Source organism: Lathyrus oleraceus, chromosome 7, assembly GCF_024323335.1.
Source record: "Lathyrus oleraceus cultivar Zhongwan6 chromosome 7, CAAS_Psat_ZW6_1.0, whole genome shotgun sequence".
Taxonomy (NCBI): Eukaryota; Viridiplantae; Streptophyta; class Magnoliopsida; order Fabales; family Fabaceae; genus Lathyrus; species Lathyrus oleraceus.
The window spans coordinates 546,605,476-546,621,991 of NC_066585.1; positions in this window are offsets into that span (position 1 = coordinate 546,605,476).

The window sequence follows — 16,516 nt, forward strand, 5'->3', positions numbered from 1 at the left end:
ACCTTAGAATCTTGACTGCAACTTGGTAATGTGACCACTTTGGTTTACTCATAAACCTACTTACCATTCCAACTACATAACATATGTCAGGTCTGGTGTTACAAAGATATCTCAGGCAACCAACTGTTTGAAGGATGTAACATCTACATCCTCACCATCATCATCAAAATCCAGCTTATGATTTGTCTCATCAGGTGTGACTACTAACTTACAATTCATCATCTAAAATCTCTTTAGCAGCTCAAGTTCATACTTTAGTTGGTGCACAATGATTCCTTTTATAGAGTGTAAAATCTTCATTCTTAGAAAATATACCATATTTCCAAGGTCATTAATATCAAATGAATTCATCGGCACCTTTTTAAACTTGTTTATCTCAAAGGTACAACTTCTTGTCAAAGTTATGTCATCTACATAAAGACACACCAGAATCACATAACCTTCATAGGTATGATACACATACACACCATATTCCGTTTCATATTTTTTAAATATGAGATTCTTGAAAAATGAATCAATTTTCAGGTTCCAAGCTCTTTGAGCTTGTTTCAGCCGGTACAAGGCTTTATGCAACTTGTACACCACCTCTTATTTGTTCCTTTTCATAAATCCAGGAGGTTGTAACACATAAACTTCTTCTTAAAACAGACCATTCAAAAAATCTGACTTTACATCTAAACGTATCAGATACCAATTCATATTTGCAGTTATAACAATAACTAATCTTATGGTTTCATATCCAACTACAGGTGCAAACACTTCAAAGTAGTCTAAACTAGATTTTTGCAGGAATCTTGTAGCTACTAGCCTTGCTCTATGCTTAGCAACTGAACTACCTGGCTTCATATTTATCTTGAAAACCCATCTCACACTAATAACTTTCTTGTTTTGAGGTAGAATAATCAATTCTCATGTCTTGTTTCTTTCAATGGCCTCAAGTTCTTCCTTCATGGTGTTAACCCACACCTTCTTCTTGAGAGCCTCATTAATGCTGGCAGGTTCAGAGTCCACCATCATGGAACTCTGTCCTCCTTCAGAGTCAATCTCAGTATCATGCAATAACTCAAAGTCTGCAAGTCCCCTTGGTATCTATCTAACTCTCTATGGCCTCTGGAATTGCGGAAGTTCACCTTCAGAGCTCCACTTTCAAATTTAGGATCAACTTCGGAGGTTGGATCACCTTTAGAGTCAGGTCCACCATAATAGTCACCTTCGAAGTTAGACTAACCTTCAGAGTCTAAGTCATCTTTAGAGCCAGACTCACCTTCAGAGGTAGGATCTCCTTCAGAGGTAAAATGTCCTTCAGAGGCGGAATCAACCTCTAGTGTTGACACTACACTAAAGTTGGATTAAGACTTGTTCCAATATCATGTTTCTAATACTTTCACTATGACATCTCTGTTTAATTCAACTTTGTTGGTGACTGTGCAATATAGCTTACATCCACATGTATTGTGGTAACCTATAAGTAACATGACTATGCTTCTATCATCCAATTTTCTTCTAGTAGCATCTGGTATATGCTTGTAACATACATAACCAAACACCTTGAAATGGATAAAAATATTATTTCTTCCACTCCACTTCTCAATAGTAACTACTTCCTTTAACTTCTTTATTAGACATCTATTGAACACATATAATGGCGTGGCAATTGCTTCATCCCACTATGTGTGAGGTAAATTCTTCCCCTTCAGCATGCTCATTGTCATGTCAAGCAGAATTCTATTTCTCCTCTCAACAAGACCGTTATGTTATGGAGTGTATACCATGTTCCTCGCAGAAATTCTTGACCTCTATTGAATTGAACTCACATCCACCATTGGTTATGAGGATCTTCAATCTTTGTCCACTTTGATTTTCAGCCTTCACTTTGAACTTCTTGAACTCGGCAAATGCCTCGTGTTTAAACTTTATGAGTGCTGCCCATGTCATTCTTATGAACTCATCCATAAATGATATAAAACACTTGTTTCATCCAAGTGAAGGTACCTCAAATAGACCACATTACATCAGAATGCACCACACCAAAATCATGAGTTGCTTTTAGAGGCATTTCTGATGAGAATGTAAATCTTGGTTTCTTGCCTCTCATGCATATATAACATTATTCCTATGGTGACACAATCTTTGGTATTCCATGTACCAAATTCTTTGAACTCAGATGCCCTAAGTTTATGTAGTTCAGATACCCCAATCTCTTGTGCCATAACTCATTTTTCCCTTCAACACTTCTAGCACTAAGGCATTGAGTGTCTGCTATTGTAACATTCACCTTGAATGTCTTGTTTCTTCCCAGTTCAGACTGCATAATCAACTTTTGATTACAGTCATACAACTTCACGAGATTTTCCTTCATGGTTAATGGAAAACCTTTTCAATCAGCTGACCTACACTCATCAGATTGTTATTCATGCCAAGAACATATCATACATCCTTAATCATTACTGTTTTTCATTGTTTAGTTTCACTCTGACATTTCTCATTCCTTCAGCATTCAAATACTCATCATTAGCACATCTGATCTTGGTCTTTCTACCAGAGTTAAATTAATCAGCCATTGTCCGTTTCAAGTTAGGTGATTTGAGCAACCGGTGTCCATATACCACAAGTCTACTATTGTTCCACCTACATTCTCAAATAATAATCCCGAGTTTTCTATGCCTGATTTTTATTCATCTAATAACATAGAACATCAAATTAGTTGTGTTGAGACTCCCCGTCAAAATGGGAGAGTATAAAGGAATAATCAACACATGGTAAATGTCGGGAGAACTTTAATTTTCTAGTCAAAATCACCAAAACAATTATGGTCATATGTAGTCCTTCATGCCACTTATCTCATTAATCGAGTTCATAGTCCTTTACTTCAAAATAAGCCACAATATTTTCATAACTTTGGGAGTGATCCAGACATAAATGAATTAAAATTATTTGGATCATTATGATATGCTTCCACTCTTCAAAATCATAGAACCAAATTGGATTATATAGATAAAAAGGGGATTTTCTTGGGATACAAGCAAAATGTCAAAGGTGTTGTGATTCTAGACCTAAATATCAAAACCATATTCATTTTTAGGAATGTTACTCATCACAATCATTTTCTGCCATATTGTAATTGAAATCATCCATTTCCTTGGACATATCACTTTGATCATGATGTTACACCTGAACCTGTCATAATAGCTAATCATGACCAAAACCATAACTAAGCCACTAATATTTCCATCCAAAGCAATGAGGAAAATATTCTAACATTTGACACAAATGAGACTGAATTACCAAATGATAATATACTTGAACCACAAATGTTGAGAAGATCCACTAGACCTACACAAAATTCGAACCACTTGCCAGATTTCATATGTAATCTTTCAAAAAAAAATTAGTTGATCATGAATCTTCAGGTATACTCTATCCTATTAAACATTATCATTCATTAAATAATCTCTCTACTTCACAACCACATTTTTCTTTGTCCATTACTAATGTTTTTGAGCCAGATAGCTAGCTATAAAGAAGCAATAAAATATGATTGTTGGATCAAGGCAATAAACTCTGAACTGGATGGATTAAAACATAACAAAACTTGGAATTTTGTTGATCATCCACATAACATCAAACCTATTGGTAGCAAATGGGTTTACAAGGTGAATCACAAAGCAAATGGAACTATAGAAAGGTACAAGGCTAGACTAGTAACCAAAGGTTGCAATCAAGTAGAAGGGCTTGATTTATTTGATACTTGTTTTACCTATGGTGAATATAACTACTGTGAGGAAACTACTTGCATTGACTTCCATAAACTCATGGAATTTGCACCAATTAGATGTAAACAATGCAGTTTTTCATAGAGATTTACATGAAGATGTGTAAATGTTAGTGCTACAATGTGTTACTAGTCCAAAAGCAAACCAAGTATGCAAGTTGTTGAAATCTCTCTATGGTTTAAGGTAGACAAGCAGAAAATGGTATGAAAACCTAACATGATTCTTGGTCAATCAAGGATATAAGCAATCTGGTTCATATCACTCCCCCCCTCTCTCTCTCTCTCCACACTCTATGACGATACACATTTCACTATATTGCTAGTGTATGTGGGTGATATTATACTAGATGGAAACTCCATGGATGAGATTGATAGAGTAAAAACCACACTTGGTGTAGAATTTAAAATCAAAGACCTTGGCAAGCTGAAGTATTTCCTAGGCATAAAAGTTGTCATTCTAAGACTGGAATTAGCATTTGTCAAAGGAAGTACTACTTAGATTTGTTGAAGGAAACATGTTTACTTGGTTCAAAACCTGTGAAAACTCCTCTTGGTCCATCTGTCAAATTACATCAGGATTCAAGCAAACCATTTGAAGACTTCCTCAACTATAGAAGATTAGTTGGGAATATGCTTTACCTCACGACTACCAGACTCGATATTGCATTTGTCACTCAATAATTGAATAAATTTCTTTCATCACATACTACAAATCACTATGACACAACATGCAGGGTGGTGAAATACCTCAAAGGCTCACCTGGTAGAGGGTTACTATTCAGAAGAGATTCAAATTTATAGCTACTTGGATTCACAAATACTGACTAGGCATGATGTTTGGACACTAGAAGATCAACTTCAGGCTATTGCTTCTTCATTGGTTCATCATTGATTTCCTGGAGAGTCAAGAAACAACAAACATTTTCTAGGAGCTCTTCTGAGGCTGAGTATATCGATCATTGTCTTTTGCTAGCTGTGAACTACAATGTCTTTTTTATTTGATGCAAGATTTATGAGTGCAATGCAACAAACAACATGTGCTTTACTGTGATAATCAAAATGTTATACACATTGCTAAAAATCCAATTTTCATGAACACACAAAACACTTAAAAATCGATTACCATTTCGTGAGAGAGAAGAAACTACAAGGCTTATTCAAACTCCTTATTGTCAAATCTCAAGGCTAACTTGGGGATATTTTTATCAAGCCTTTCCCACCTAAAAGCTTTCACTCATTTATATCCAAGCTTAACATGTTTGATATGTATCATGCTAAGCTTGAGGGAGGGTGTTAAAGTATATGAAGATATAAAACTTGCACTACAAGCTAACAATTATCTTCATCATGCAATCCACGATTGCTAAGTGTACACCATACGTAGAGGAGCTTTACACATAAGGGAATTAGTTACAAATTATAGATTGTTAGTTAATGTTTATTAGAAAGGAAAGATCTTAAATAGAATCCAAAAAGAAACAATTGGTAAAAGAAGTATTCAAATCTAAAAAGAAAAAGACATAAAAACAAAAACAAAGCGACACTACAAACACCAACTAACACACAAAAAAAACACCAAAAACTCCTATAGATACTCCCTCCTCCATTTCTTTTATATTTGTTGTAGAGACACAAAACACAATTTTATTTTGAACCTTCAAAATAATTAAAACCAAGGCATCATAGAACACCCCCACCTACCTCCCAATGAATAAAAACTCTAAAAGTGAAGATTAGTTGAACTTTATTTCACACGATAATACTAACAATATAATATTAGTAATAACCAATTGCATTAATAAAATCAGTTGAGCTTTATTTTTTAATAAGCAGACAAGACATAAATACCATATGCACTATCTTTTTATTAAAGAATAATTAAAGATACGTACTTGGAATTTTAAATTTTTATTAAACTAGTGCAACTAGAGTATTACCATTTTCTAATATTTTACAGCTCTCATTTGCATTAAGCTGACAAGCAATCTAGAAAAATATTCCTTCTCTTTTGAGAACAATTGGTGATCGCATATTTTTTTAAACATTAAACTTGTGATAAAACAAAGAGTTGAATTAGTATCTATGGGTTTTTGTTTTTTATATCCAATTTCTCCCACTTCTTGATTCTTAAAGTGAATGGTATCCAAGTTCCCTAATCATTTAAATACCATATAAAAACTAACAATTTCAAAGTCTTCCTTATATTTATTAAATGAATTTAAAATAAAATTGTGTTTTATGATTATTCAACAAACAAATTTGAAAGATGTGGAAGAGAGTATTATGTTTTTGGTTTGGAAATAAATTTTGGTTAATTCAATAAATAACTCGCGCACTTTTATAGAATGATTTTTTTATTTTTTTATTTTTTTTATTTTTTTATCAATCAATAATAGATCGATATTATGATCAAATCGAAAGATCGAAAGTCTGTATTCATTCTTCTTTTAATGATCTTTGATCGGATGTTTGTGGTCTAGCAGGTTTAATCTCTAACTAGATCTTTCAATAGAATGCAGTTTTTAAAATACATTTTATTTTAGAGTTGACTTGTGGTGATTCGTTTGTTTTTGACCTTATAACTTTTTATTCTTTTATTTGTATTTGTTTGGGTTTTTATTCTAAATTTTGATACATCTTGTACCATCCTATACATTTGTATTTTGTTTGGACTCTTTGTTTTTTTTTATTATATATTATTTTATCTTTAAAAATGTAAATATAAATTTTTGTTTTTAAAAAATAAATGCTATATTACAAAAGAAAAAAAGCACAATAGGGTAAATTTAAAATAAATTTATATAATTTTTTAAAAAAGATTTTTTACAAATTGGTTCATTTCTGTTTTAAAATTTTAGACAATAATTCATTTTTTTTCTTCAGATTTTTTTAATTGATCTTTATAAGTTTTCATAATTTTTAAATTAGTTCATGTTTTAACCATTTTAAAATTTCAATTTTGATTAAACTCTTTAAAAACTCTCATTTTAAATTATTTTTATTTTATACGGATACTTTTCTCACAAATTTTTCAAAAGAAAATTAATTGTGACATTTGTTTAAGATTAAAAATGGTTTTTCATCTCAAATAATTTAGAAACTATTTGTTAGATATTTTTTAAGTGAAGTAGAGGCTAATTTATGTTTATTTGCAATAATAAATTTATTTAAATAGTCTATACTATTTAATAAAAATCACTTTTTCAATATTACTTAAAATAACAACATTCCTTTTATTTTTTTTATACCAATCTTGTCAAAAAAATCATTCTTACAAATATGATTCATAAAGATATGATTTTATACCTAAAATCAAATCACCTCTAAATTGAAAGAAAACGAATAGTTCTTTTCTCATTATTAATAAAAGGTGATGTGTGACCCTTTGAACCTGTTCTTATGCCAATTATTTAATTTGGATTTCATTATTTCTTTTGCTAGGGGTTTTTATAAGGGCATAAAAATATCTAAAAGCATACATAAATAAATTTAAAAATTTAGAATATTTCGTTGTCATTTTGCTATTTTTCAATTTGGAATATTTAGTTGTCATTTTGCTAATTTTTAATTTTTGATCCTTATGTTTTTCTTCGAATGTTTAGTATTTTTTAGAGGTGTATGTTCATTTAGCATGAAGAACATGTTTAACGAGTTCAAATAATTAATAAATTAAAAATAAAAAAAAGTTAAGAATGGAATTTTGAATCTTAACTCGAATATAATAATTGATCAAATTTTAGTTATTTTTTAATAGAAGTCTAAATTCTTAGAATTCTTTTCTCTCATAAATCAAATTTAGCCTATTTTAAATTATTTTAATATTAGTATGCAGTTTAATCAAGATAGCTAACTACATTTTTTTAATTAAAAAATATATGATTTTTTAGATGTTATCTTGATAGGAATTAAGTAGTTAGTTACTTGTTTCTTAAGTTGCATCTCGATTACACAAGAAAGTCATAATTGCTCAATGTTTTTAACATTGTCATTAGGGGTGTAAAAAACCGGTTCACAAGAACTAATTTAAAAAATATGGTGCATCTATTTTAAAAGTTCATATTATTTTTGTTAAAAATTGGTCCAGATTTATTTCATTTAAACCAAAAAAAATCAATACTCACTTTTTAAAAACCAATATATAAATGATTAACCAATGTGCTCTTCACCTTTGTCTCTGACTCGGGGTCCCGAAGGATATTCGAGAGGAGTGGTGACACATGACACCAACTTTTTAGGAGTACCAGTTTTTTTTAATATTATATATATATATATATATATATATATATATATATATATATATATATATATATATATATATATATATATATATATATATATATATATATATATATATATATATATATATATATATATATATATATATATATATATATTCTAGAGCATTGTGCATACCATGTGGTTGTCATAGGCTTAACTTGAGACTATGTGACATTGTAAATTCTTATTTTAAAGCTAGAGATTTTTTTAGGGTACTACAACGTATTAACACTATATTCTCTCATTCCACGAAGCATTGGAAAATGTTAAGAGATAATGTGAAAGGTTTAACTCTCAGACCATTTTCACAAACACGTTGGAAAAGTCACATGAATAGTGTAAATGCAATTAAAACTCAAGCTTTATACATAAGAGAAACTTTACTTCAACTAGTTGAACAAGATAATGATCCAAAGATTAAGAACGAAGCTAAAGCTTTAGCACATCATAAAATTGGGAACTTTAAGTTTTTACTAGCTATGACTATCTAGTTTGAGTTGTTATTTGTTGTTAGTGAAATTAGCAAAAAATTATAAAAATAAAAAAAAAGACATGCGAGTTGATGTGACTATAAAGTTAGTAAACAGTTTGATTACTCACTTGAAAAAATATAGAGAATTGAGTTTTGTAAAGGCTATTGTTAGTGCTGAAATAATTGCAAATGAAATGGATATTGAATGTATGTTTCCTGAAAAATATTAAATTTGTAGAAAGAAAAACTATGATGAAAATTCATATGAATGCACACAATAAAATCTTGAGTCTGATAAGGAGTCTTTTATGATTCATTTTTTTATACATTGTAGATCAAGTAATTGACTCACTTAATAGAAGATTTGAGCAATATAGCACATATGAGCATATTTTGAAATTTTGTTTAATATTGAAATACTTAAGTCATTTTCTGATGAGAGAATGAAATTATCTTGCATAAATCTTGAAACTTATTTGAAACATGACAATTATTATGATCTTGATTGTGAAATTTTATATGAAGAATTAAAAGTCATTAGAGAGATTTTAACAGTTGAATCAAATATAGTTTTATGATATTGAGTTCTCTTAAGACATTCAATTATTTTCCTAATGCATGCATAACTTATAGAATAATATTAACTATTCATGTTACTGTTGTGTCATACCCCAAAATTTGCCCATTAATATTTCAAGACGTTTTTCAGGGCACTCCGACCCATTTTTACGGCACTGATCTTAAAGGAACGAAGGCTCAGCTCACGAATGACCCAAACTGGCCTGTTCGCTACACACTCGCCTAGTGATAACATGAACTTATATTATAAGACTTAATTCAACTAAATTTTATCATCATTTATTTCAGTTCACTTTATGTTGTTAGGTATTACGCGGTATGTTCTTCCTATTTGTCTCAGGTGGCTTATTTTGAAGCACAAGTAAAATGGAAGAAAAGGAGGTGCAAAGAGAAAAAGAATCAAATAGCAAAGTCCAGCCCAAAGCGCAAGACACAAATGCTGTGCCTGTGACGGACGTCATAGAGGGCGTGACGAGCGTCACGCAAAACAACCTTGTGACGGACGTCACACATGGTGTGACGAACGTCACACCATTCCCCTACTTTGTGGGCGCAGGTAATGCTTCGGAGACTTGAAGATACGTTGAGGGATGTTGGGCCTTATATCCACGCGCGTTGAAGACTTTTTTTTTTTGGGCAGCAGGCATGACCTAACGACACCAATATAAATAGCCACCTTGAAAACCTAAAAGGGGAGGCTTTTCCACATTTTTTTTCCCTTTTGCCGTTTTTGCTTTTGCATAGTTTCTTTTCCAGTAGCTTAGTCATTGTTTATTACGAGTTCTACACTGCTCCCCTTGCAATTTCCCATTTCCTTTTTTTAATTCTTTTCGCACAATAGTTTCTGCAACGGAAACTATTGTGCACCTTTTTACCGAATCTAACCTTACGTTAGGATCTAGTTTATTTCCTTCGTTCTAATTTGTTGTTTAAAGGAAACCCTGAAGGAAAAGCCGGCGGCACCGCTCAACTCAATCCGGCATCAACCCTAAGAGTGCCAATTCAAGATTACAATTCAATTGCAAACAGGTTTGCGTTACTATCGCCGCTTTACGTTCCGAATTCCCATGTGATATTATAATTGAATTCATAAATATATTTGAGGTTCTGTATGTAGACTTAAGTATGCCTGGATACCTTGAATTGTTGTAATGGATGCCGCTGTTTTTTCGTTCTGTTTTGATCTTTGCCCTTCTGACCTGTTTTATTATAACCATGCTTTGTTTGCCTGATACTATTACTGCTTTGGTGCAACTCCTCGATTACACCCTGCTTTGGTATGCTAACCCGTTTGTTGAATTTTGCAAAGGTTCATATGGCCCAGGAAAAGATTGCCGTTAGGTCTTCCACTTTATGTGTGGGATACCATTGTGGGGGCTCACCCTAAAGTGCCTAATTAATTTTAATGTGTTAATTTTAATAATTAATTTTAATGTGTTAATTTTAATAATTAATGTAATTTTAATGTATTGATTTTAATGTGGAGGCTCATCCCAATTACCTACTTAATTTTAAAATATGGCCTTTAAATATGCGATCTTGGACCTCTCTTTTGCCTTACGACATTACGGTATAACGGTCATGTCCCGCGAATGTAGGGATATACTTAGCAAAGACCCTTCGGTTAAATCATCATAAAATAAATCATGGTCCCTCGGATGTTGCCTTCGAAAATACGATTTTGTCCCTCGATGACCCTTCGGTGTAGCCTACGGTTAAATGATGATCGTCCCTTCGAATGCTAAGGTATCCTTACAACTGTTGCCTTCAATGACCTATCGATGACCCTACGATGACCCTTAAACATCCAAAGGATAAAACTACTTACTTCTCAATAGTAAGGACAGTTCTACCCTCATAAGGATAGGAAACGTTCATAACGACCTTAGGAAGGTATAACTCTCAATTACTGGATCATAACCTAAAATATTTTCAACACCTCACACCTTTCAAAATCTCTTTTGGAGAATCACCACTTGGTATACATTCATACTAGAATCATTACCGAATTATGTTTTCAAACAACTTTCAAAACTAAACGAGATAACCACTTTGTATACATTCATACGAGAATCATTACAAAGTTAAACTCTCTTTTCAAAACATTTTCTAAGCCGTTCACAAGCGCTTTTTTCAGACAAAAATATAAGTGATCCAGTAATTAAGAGCCCATGGATAACCATGGATACAAAGGGTGCTAATACCTTCCCTTTGTATAATGTACCTCCCGAACCCAAAATCTATTGAGTTCTTTCCTGTTCTTTTCCACCTTTCCTTATTGGATAAAAGAAAAGTCGGTGGCGACTCTTGCTAACCGCGACATTGCGATTAAAACCACAAAAAAAGTCCAGTTCACCGTATGACAGAACTGGCGACTCTGCTGGGGAATCTTTAAAAAGAGAGGTTACCTTAAAACAAGATCACTTATTTGAATTGTTTGATTTACTTTTAAGGGATTGCTTGGGTATCCTATGCTTGAGTGAAAGATCCTACACCCGGATCTAGTGTACCTTAGGTAAGTAGCAATAGATCATCGCGACTATCCGGCGTATACTGGAATGGTTAAAATGATGGCTACTGTTAATGTGACACTTTGGTTGTCCTGATGGTCCTCATGTTATTTGAGGAAAAATTTGGCTTCCGCGTGGTGTCATCAAAGCATTAACCAGACCTTTAGAACCCTAATTGACTCATCCTGGCCATTAGAAAGTAGTGAGCTAACTGACTTCGGTTCCGACTGGGGCTTGGTTGAGACTCGATACTACACTCCTTGAGATTGGACTTTAGGGAAGCTTCGGTCAACCACTTGGTGTTGCACTGAAGTGGACTTAAAGGAAGGTCAATGATTGGAGATCCTTCTAGAACCCGGTTACTATTCTAGGACAGGTTGAACCAACCAAACTTCAGTGGGGAGGGTACTTACCTATGGAACTCATGCAAGCCTTTAAACCTAGGAATGATGGTTGTGTGACTTGTTTGTGCTTGTTGTTTACTTAACATCATAACATCATAACATCATAACATCATGGCATTGTACTAACCATTTCGAGGACTTAGGGATTTAACTTTGCTCTGTTTTGTAAAAAAAAAAAAAAAAAAAAAAAAAAAAAGAGTTTCCTTTTTGTTGGCTTACGTAAAGTTAAATTCCAAAAGTCCTTGAAAACATTTCATACATTGCATAGCATAACATAACATTGCATAACAGGTGTTCCAAAGGACCATATTCTCACGGTCTGCCTCTTAAACAGAAAAATGGATCTCGAACAAACTGTCAAAGATCTCCAGACTCAGAATGCTCAATTCAAGGAGATGATGCTAAGCTTATCCAAGGGGCAGGAGGAACTGAAGGCTCTTTTGGTCGAGAAGAAGAAAGACAAGAAAGCTGTGAGTTTCATTAACCCGGGAAGAAGGCGTAAAGGACAGGCTACGGGAATCAAATTTGGAATCCCGAATGGTCCAGAAGAGGGGGCGGAGAATGACTCAGAGGAAGAGAATGCTGATTTCTCCAACCCTGAGGATGACGATGAGGACTATGAAAATGAACAGTACTCTCCAAGAGATGATAAGTACAAATTGCTGGAAGAACGCATGCTAGCCATGGAGGGTCAGAAGGCGCCTGGTCTAGATTTCGAAAGTTTGGGTCTGGTCTCCGATGTGACCATTCCCCGCAAATTCAAAATCCCCACTTTCACTAAGTACGATGGTGCATCCTGTCCTCAGATGCATTTAAGGGCTTATGTGAGAAAGATTCAGCCGCACACCACTGATAAGAAACTGTGGATCCATTTCTTCCAAGAAAGTCTGTCTGGCACTCAGTTGGAATGGTATTATCAGCTCGAGAGCTCTGACATCCGCACCTGGACTGATTTAGCAACAGCTTTCTATAAGCAGTACCAGTACAATTCTGAATTAGCGCCTACTCGGCTACAGTTGCAGAATATGACTATGGGATCTAAAGAAAGCTTCAAAGAGTATGCTCAGAAATGGAGAGATCTGGCCGGCAGGGTCAAACCCCCTATGACTGACCGAGAATTAGTAGACCTGTTCATGGGTACCCTGACTGGCCCATTCTACAGCCACCTACTGGGGAGTTCTTCATCAGGTTTCACTGAACTTATACTGACAGGTGAACGGGTAGAGAGCGGCATTCGAAGTGGAAAGTTACAGGCAGCTACTTCTACAAGCAGTAAAAAGTCCTACCATGGGAAGAATGAATCGAATGCTGTGTATGGTCAAAAGAATCATAACAAGAAAAATGGTGACGATGCCGTTGGAGCAGTGACAATCGCCGCCCCGCCAGCTCAAAACTTCCAGCAAAGACCAGACAGACCAAGAAGGCAGTTTACCAAGCTCAATATGACTTTAGCACAAGCACTGCAAAGTATGCTAAAGGTAAACTTAATCACTCTCAGAGGTCCTCCTGCAAATGTCAACACTGCCTCGCCTCGTTATAATCCCAATGCCAGGTGTGCATATCACTCCGATAGCCCCGGGCACGATACAAACGATTGTTGGTTGTTGAAGAACAAAATTCAGGATATGATCGACGCTGGGGAAATTGAGTTCGAGCCTCCGGAGACTCCTAATGTCATCACTGCCCCTCTGCCTAATCATGACAAGACTGTCAATGCTGTGGAGGATACTGATAGCGGTTACGACATGGATAGCTGGATTTTCCCAACACTCGGTGACGGACTCAATAATCGGAAGGCTGAAGACATTATCCCGATTTCCTTTAGTCAGGAGTAATTGTTATTGCTATTTTTGTGGTTCAAAGCATTGTGTCTATACCCGGGGCATAATAGCTAATTTTAAGGGTTTGTCATTTTCATAAGCATATTCATATTCAATAAATCAATGGACTTTTTGCATTCAAATATTGCGCTCTTTATCTTTCCTGTCATTTTTTTTCAAACAAGCTATGTTTTCTTGCACACACTCACGTAACAAATCGCGTATCCATATTCACTCTGGATCCTGTTGATAATAGTTCTGTTACTGTTCATTATGACTTTGAAAATCCGATCTACCAAGCCGAGGATGGAAGTGAGGAAGATTGTGAAGTCCCTGGAGAACTTGCCAGACTGGTACTACAAGAAGAAAAGACCACACAGCCGCATGAGGAATCAATTGAAATTGTAAATCTGGGTACTGAAATAGACAAGAAAGAAGTCAGAGGTTTCTTGGGGCACTCGAATTACATTGCCCGATTCATCCCGCACTTGACTGCTACTTGCAAACCCCTCTTCAAATTGCTAAAAAAAAATCAAGAGATGGTATGGAGTGATGAATGGCAAAATCAAGAAATATCTCCAAGAACCTCCAATTCTAATGCTACCAGTTGAAGGAAGACCTCTTATCATGTATTTGGCCGTGTTAGAAAATTCAATAAGGTGGGCTGGGGCAACATGACGAGTCTGGTCGAAAAGAGCATGTCATACACTGCCTTAGCAAAAGGTACCGACTGTGAAGCAAGATACTCACAGCTCGAGAAAGCTTGCTGCGCTTTGGCTTGGGCTGCTCGCCGACTAAGACAGTATCTGTTGAATCATACCACTTTATTGATTTCTAAGATGGATCTTATCAAATATACATTCGAGAAACCTGTTGTCTCCTGAAAGAGTTATCACTGATAATGGTACTAAACTGAACTCTGCATGCAGTTCAAAATAAAACACCATAACTCTTCTCCGTACCGGCCAAAGACGAACGACGCCGTGGAGGCTGCTAACAATATCAAGAATATAACAGTAACATACAAAGACTGGTATGAGATGTTACCTTTTGCTCTTCATGGTTACCGCACTTCGACAGGGGTAACCCCTTTCTCTTTAGTCTACGGAATGGAAGCCGTTTTACCAGTGGAAGTTCAGATTCCCTCTCTAAGGATCATGAAAGAGGCGGGCTTAGACGAGGACGAATGGATTCAGACTCGACTCGATCAGATAAATTTGATGGATGAGAAGAGACTTGCGGCTGTTTGTCATGGGCAGATATATCAGAAGCGCATGACCCAGGCGTTTAACAAAAAGGTCAAGAGACGAGTGTACCAAATCGGCGACTTAGTTATCAAGCGTATCATTCTACCACAAGGTGATCCCAGGGGCAAATGGACTCCCACACACGAAGGGCCATTTGTAGTTAAGAAGGTATTCTCTGGTGGAGCCATGATACTTGCTACAATGGATGGCGAAGAGTTCCCGCATCCTGTGAACGCTGACATAGTTAAAAAAAAATACTACGCATAAAAGAGACCCGCTAGGTCGACGTACCTAGGCAAAAGTTAGGGCATCCCGGCGAACCAAAAGGGTTCGGGCAAAAATTAGGGATAAACATAAAAAATGTGCACCCGGCAAGTCGAAAACCTGAAAAGGCGGCTTGAGCAAAAAAGGGTATCCCGGTGGACTGAAAACCTGAAAAGGCGGTCCAGGCAAAAATTAGGGATTAAAGCGTATGACTATGTCCCGTTCTCAGTCAACTTTCATCCAAGTTCGAGGGACTGACCAAGCCAATCACTTCTATCCGACAGCAAGGGATGAGATGCTCGAAGACATAATGACAGTAGTAGGCTTAAAATCAATAGGACTTCTTCCACATAGCTTTCTCTTTGTTTTCGACAATTTCCTCTTACTAGGATTTCTGTCTCCTTGTACACAAATTGCCTGTTTATAGGCCTCCTTTCAAAATCAATACAACCCTCTTTCAAAAAAAAGATGCTTTTGTTTTTACTTTTCTGTTTTGGTTGCGTAAAGGTCCATTGATTTAATTTGAATTAATATGTGCATTTGAATGTGACTGATGTTTACCAAAAATACATGCATAGAATAGCAATAGCAATTACTACAAGACTTCAGGATCGAGGATAAGGTCTAACCCTGCTTCCAATGAATCCGCTACCAATTCTCTTCCCCAGCAAGCCTATTTTTCCCAGAAGAAATTGGCAGTATTCCCCGGCACAGTCAGCTATTCCCCAACAGAGGTCGGCATCGCCAGACAGGCTGATCATCTCATCCATCTCCAGCCCGACTCTGCTGAATATTTCCACCATCAGACAGAAATCAAGCATCCCCAGCCGAGAAAGGGTCATCGACACAAATGTCTCAAATCAGTAGATGGGGATTTATTTTCCCCAGTAGAGTCCCCAAGCAGAACTTCTCATACGCATAACTCATTCATTACATCCTTTCACAGCATACGCATGCATACAACATTCACCTTTATTTTAGCATAACACGAAACTTCTCATGCATCATGACATAGCATGAAGCTAACTTTTTATTTTTCAGGTTAATTATCCTCTTGATACAATCAGAACAAAGGTCCATTCAGACGGACATCCTTATCAATTACATTCAGGATTCAACTACATCTTTCGGATATACTCCATGTCACCATTCATTCTGACATCCTCCTAA